The 6,000-nt window shown below is 40.7% G+C and overlaps 1 long non-coding RNA gene across 1 annotated transcript in view; it reads right to left on the bottom strand.

Annotated features, from left to right (window-relative positions):
- Positions 1-302: 302 nt before the first annotated feature.
- The window catches only part of LOC105087920 (uncharacterized), a 372,451-nt gene continuing 366,753 nt past the window's right edge, over positions 303-6,000 (bottom strand). The window contains exon 6 of the long non-coding RNA XR_837049.3: positions 303-1,220. This is a non-coding gene — a long non-coding RNA (uncharacterized LOC105087920). The remainder of the gene's footprint in view (positions 1,221-6,000) is intronic.

The following is a 6,000-nucleotide window of genomic DNA, read 5'->3' as shown; positions in this document are numbered from 1 at the left end:
GGAAAAAAACACTGTTGGGATTCTAACCACTAAATCTTTGCTTCTTGACTTTGCTTGTGCATTGAAATCTGCAGGGAGTTTATAAAATTCTGATTTGGGGTTCCACTCCCAGAGATTCTGACATGATGGCTCTGAGGTGTGTCCCCCACCAGAGGACTTTTAAAAGCTCCCCAGATGATTTGGATGCACTCCGAAGTTGAGAACCACAACTCAAGCCAGCACTCCATGTATCAGTTTCTCACTGCTGTTTTGACAAATAGGCACAAACTCAGTGGCTCAAAATCAGACACGTTTATTCCGTTCGTTTCTGTAGTTCAGAGTTCCAACGTGAGTCACACTGTGCTAAAAGCCAGCTGTGGGCAGGGCTCTGTTCCTTTCTGGAGGTTCTAGGGAGAATCTGTTTCTTGCCCTTTGAAGATTCTAGAGGCTACTTACATTCCTTGCCCAGTGGCCCCCTGCCTCCATCTTCAAAGCCAGCAACATCAGGTCACGTCCTTACACAGCATTACTCTGACACCTGCCACCCTTTCCCCATTTAAAGAGCCTTGTGATTACACTGGCCCCACCCAGGTTATCCAGAATAATCTCCCTATGTTAAAGTCTGATGATTAGCAACCTTAAGTCCATCTACCTAATTCTGCTTGGCCATGGAAGGTGACGTGGTCACACGTTCTGGGGATGAGAAGTTGGGTATGTTTAAGGGCCGTAATTTTGCCTACTACAATTGACTAGCAGTTTAAAAACAACAACAGGGTTTCCCTTGTATCACAGCCGCTCACAGTGGGGCAAGCCAGTGAGCAGTGTGTTCTTTCACAGAACAGTCAAGTCAGAGCTGCCGGGTATAGGAAAATGTGTCCCTTCTGTTCCCCTTGCTCTCCTTTCCCACTGCTAAGAAGAGCAGTGAGAGCCTGTCATTCTCCGGGCTTCCCACAGCTGCTGTCACACCACTTGAAAACAGAGCCCAGGTGACCAGCGTTCCCAAGCCATCCTGGGATGAGGCAATATGTGAGTCTTACCATATGCTCCAGTGGGTTCCGGAAGACGCTGAGCAGGTGTACGGCATCCGGGCCAAGCATGTGGAGGGTGGCAGATTCACAGAGGGGAGGTACTGTTTTCAGTTTACTGGAGGGAGACGTAGGAATAACAAGAGCGCTGGGTGTATTTGCATCTCTCATGCTTCCCAGTCATCTAAGAAATCGAGGATGGTTCTGGTTTTCATTCTGAAAATCCAAGAAAACGCTTTGAACACGATGCTTGTGCTGATTTAAAAATTATTCTCCGAGTTTGCCAACATTCACAATCCAATTATCAGGATGCAGAAGCCTCTAAATATTTATAATGACAGCACTATCATTATGTGAAGTTATTATGACAAGAAGGGGAGGAGAGCTGTTTAACCTCCGTCAAGGTGTGTGTGTCTGGGTGTGTGTTTTCTATGCATCAATTTAGGATTCCGATAACGAATTTGCAATATACAGTTGTATCTCGATGACAATTTCATACAGAGACCACTGTGCTTACATATACCTGAGCATCTTTAGTCCTAAATGCATTTATGTCTACATGTGCCTTTTAAAATTAAATGTATCATCTCTGACGGTGGGTGACGGGAAGAGAAGAAAAGCCAAAGTTAGATGCATCAAATTGCATGAACAACCAAAGTTGAGTTAACTGACATTGGCTCCGAGGAATTCATCTTAATCAGTGTTATTGCTTCTGCTCCCGTAAAAATGAGTGATTGGGACACATCAAATATGCTATCACGTTTTACCCCAAACTAAGCAGTTTAGATCATTTATTTCCATAAAATGACACCGTGCATCATATGTCAAGCTGGCGCATTTTCTGTGTGACTGACTTTAGAGACCGAGTTGACAATCTAAGTTCTAATTATTCGCACCCTCCTCCGTCTTATTACACGGACGACATGGGACTCTCCCAGAGGAGTGTCAGGAAGGACGTTATGTGGGCTGATGGGAAGCAGCTGAAAAGGATCCACTGGGCTTTTTAATGCAGATGATGCACGGTGGGGAGAGGAGCCGAAGGGGATGGAAGAACCCTGATTGGAAGGTTCGAGTGTGTTCCATCTGGTACTCCTCGAGCCTTTTCATTAGTGCTGCGTAAGGGCGAGCAGGGTCACAGCTGGTGGGAAGGTATCTGTCTGACAGGCCCAAGGCCTGAAGCTCCTCTCCCTCCGTCAGGTCAGATGCTCGTAGGGGCCTTGCAACCATCCACCTTCAATTTCAGGTCAAAACGCAGGTAAGCTCCCTGGTGTGGTCAGGGAGTAAGCATGACCTCGGTCAGTCAGGTGGTCTGGGGTCTGCATCGCAGGACTCCCGCTTCCGTGACCACTGCGGGTCCATCAGAACATTTAGTTGAACTAAAGGCTCGTGTCATCATTTGAAATGAGATGGAAATTTAATCGTGTAAATTCCAGTGCTACAGCAAGATGTACCTGGGAGACTTCGGGAGGGATGACGCTTCCCTCTTCCTCCACATCACCTACGCTGTGTGTGGATGGAGAAAAGAAAATGATAAAGAGGCAGCTGGTTTTATGCTTCTGATGGTTTTTTTTAAAATGGACTATACCTGCACAGAACACCTCAACTAGCATTTTCACATACATTGGGTTGTTTTTTTTTTCCCCCAGCCTGTCTTTCTTAATGTTTTAAAGAGCACAGAGCTGGAGTCAGACTGCCTGGATTGGAATTCCAGTGCTACCACCTACTACCTGTGCAATCTTGGACAAGTAACCTAACCGCTTTCTGCCTCACTTTCATGATCCACATCATGGAGATAGTATTAATTGCTTTGTCGGGTTGGTATGAGAATTCGACGAATTGATGCATGTAAAGCATTCAGAAAAGTGCTTGCCACTTAATGTTTGTTGTTGTTACTATTTTCAGAATGATGTTTGTTTTTATTATTACTACCTTCCCTTCCCTTGCCTAGCTCTGCACTTAGTTCATTCATTCCCACTGGGAAGGGGTTGTTTCAGAAAGGAAATCAGAGTCTCATTCTGGTCTCTGAATTTCAATGCCTAGCTCTCAGGGAAATAGAAATGACTTCAGAGCAGAGGGAAAAATACAAACCAGGCGTCCTGCTTCTGAGACTGGAACTGTGTTCTTGAGATGGGAAAGCAAAAAGAGTGGAGGGAAAGGTAGGCGTAGGAGACAGGAGTAGGTGCCTGGAAGACATCTGGCCCCCTGACTTCACTCCACACCCTGTGTGGGGCTGAGGGTCAGTGGTGGAAGGAATGAGATGAACCCCAGAAAACCTGTGGAATGCAAGAGCAGAGGAGAAGCATGCTTCCTTTCAGGGTCAGAGTCTGTCGGAGAGATGAGACCCCAAAGATGGAGTGGCCGTGCTGGGTATCCAGGCAGATGAGGCCGGGAGAACCTCACAAAAATTCAGAAAAATTTTGGAAATGCTTTTTCTCTTACATACTGGAGTTTATAGACCAAGATTCATACCCATTATGTGTAAAAGGAGTTATAGAAGAACTGTTTTAAATTGGTAACTGGATGAGCTATTTATTTTCAATTTCTTAAATTATATAGATCTCTGAACCATCCACATGTGGAACTTGGTAATCCTATCTGCTGAAACACCATTGTAAAAACTTACTCTGTAACAGTCCAAATATAGATATAAAGAGAAATATAATGGACCTGCCCCCCCCACACACTTCCTATTCTCAACAAATATCAATTCAGAGTAACTTTTGTCAACCTTCCCACATAACTCCAACCCCCAAGTCCCTGCATTATTTTGAACCAAATACAGACATCTTACTATTTCTTTAGTTCAGTAAGTATCCCTAAAAATAAGGATTCTTTTAAAGAACAGAATTGTATGTTGTGTTCATTAATATTCATAAATACTTGTAATCGTTCTTTAATATCATAAAAATCCAGTGTCAAATATTTCTAGTTATCTCATCATACATTTGTTTCTACAATTTGTTTTGTTTTAATCAAGAGCCAAACAATATCCACACATTTCATTTTTATGAGTTTCTCAGATCTTTTTTAAGCTATAGCTTCTCCTCCCTCTTAGGTTTTCCTTACAATTTATTTGTGAAGAAATCAAGTCATTAGTGATATTCTGAAGTATTTCTCACATTCTGGATTTTGTTGAATGCCAACTTTATAATAATAGTTAACATGTTCCTCTACTACTGTATCACCCCTCCCCCCCCCCCGAAAAACTGATAGTTATATCCAGAAGCTTGATCTGACTTACGCTGATGCTTTGGCAAAAAATACTTCATAGGATCTATTTTGTAATTCCAATAGGAGGCACATAGTGTCCACTTTTCTCTCTTGGTATGATGTTAGTAGTCATTATAATTACCCAGATCCACAATTTACTAGAGGTTTGCAAAATGGTAATTTTTTAATTCTTCCTTCATTTGTGAGCTGGGATAGATTTATAAAAATAAACCACAGGACATTTGCTTATCCTGAGGTTGTACAGGAAAAGCAGGTGGATTACTTGATTCTTTCTCTATTACCAGCTTTCAGAAAAATGAGAATTGATTCTTCAGCATACTTCAAGGTTGCCACTGACTTTTCCCCCTGTTTTTATTGAAGTACAGTTGATTTAGAATATTAGTTTTAGGTGTACAACATAGTGATTCAGTATTTTTAAAGGTAATACTCTATTTAAACTTATTACAAAATAATGGCTATATTTCCCCAGGATGTACAATTTTATACATAGTAGTTTGTATCTCTTAATCTCACACTCTTTATCTTGCCCTACCCCTTTCCTCTCTATTGGTTTGTTCCCATATCTGTGAGGCTGTTTCTCACATTATATACATTTATTTTTTAGATTCCATATATAAGTGATAACATAAGAGTGTTTCTTTCTTTGTCTGACTTACTTCACTAAGCATAATACCCTCTAGGTTCATCAGTGTTGTTGCAAATGGCAGTGTTCATTCTTTTTTATGGATGAGTAATATTCCATTGTGTGTGTGTGTGTTTCTGTATCACATCTTCTTTATCCATTCATCTGTTGATGGACAGTTAAGGTTGCTTCTATATCTTGGCTATTGTATATATCTTTTAGAATTAGTGTTTTTGTTTTTTTCTGATACACACACACACACACACACCCAGGAGTGGAACTGCTGGATCATATGGTACTTCTATTTTTAGTTTTTTTCAGGAACCTCTGTACTGTTTTCTATAGCAACTGAATGAATTTACATCCCCACCAATGGTACATGAGGGTTCTCTATTCTCCAGATCCTTGCCAACATTTGTTATTTCTGGTCTTTTTTCATGATAGCCATTCTGACAGGTGTGAGGTGATACCTCATGGTGGTTTTGATTTGCATTTCTCTAATAACTAGAGGTATTAAGCATCCTTTCATGTGCCTGTTGGCCATCTGTATGTCTTCTTTGAAGCTGTTCAAGTCTTCTGCCCCCTTTTCTATTGGGTTGTGTGTGTGTATGCTTTTTTTGTTTCTGTTTTTGATAGTTATAGGAGTTGTTTATTCATTTTGGATATTAACCTCTTATGAGCCAAATCATTTTGCAAATATTTTCTCTCATTCAGTAGGTTGTCCTTTTGTTTTGTCCATGGTTTCCTTTGCTGTACAAAAGCTTTAGTTTAATTAGGTCCCACTTGTTTTTTCTTTCTTTTAAAATGTGTTACTGTTGGTTTTTCACATTTCTTTTGTTTTCACATTCTTCTTCATTATAGGTTACTACAAGATATTGAACATAGTTTCCTGTGCTATATAGTGTAAACTTGTTGCTTATCTATTTTATATATAGTAGTTAGTATCTGCAAATCTTGAACTCCCAATTTATCCCTTCCTACCCTCTTCCTCTCCTAGTAACCATAAGTTTGTTTTCTATGTCTGTGAGTCTGTTTCTGTTTTGCAAGTAAGTTCCTTTGTCTTTTTTTGGATTCTACACGTGAGTGATATCATATGGTATTTTTCTTTCTCTTTCTGGCTTACTTCACTTACAATGACAATCC

The sequence above is a fragment of the Camelus dromedarius genome, chromosome 10 (genome assembly GCF_036321535.1).
Source record: "Camelus dromedarius isolate mCamDro1 chromosome 10, mCamDro1.pat, whole genome shotgun sequence".
Lineage (NCBI taxonomy): Eukaryota > Metazoa > Chordata > Mammalia > Artiodactyla > Camelidae > Camelus > Camelus dromedarius.
This window is presented reverse-complemented; position numbering and strand designations above follow the sequence as displayed.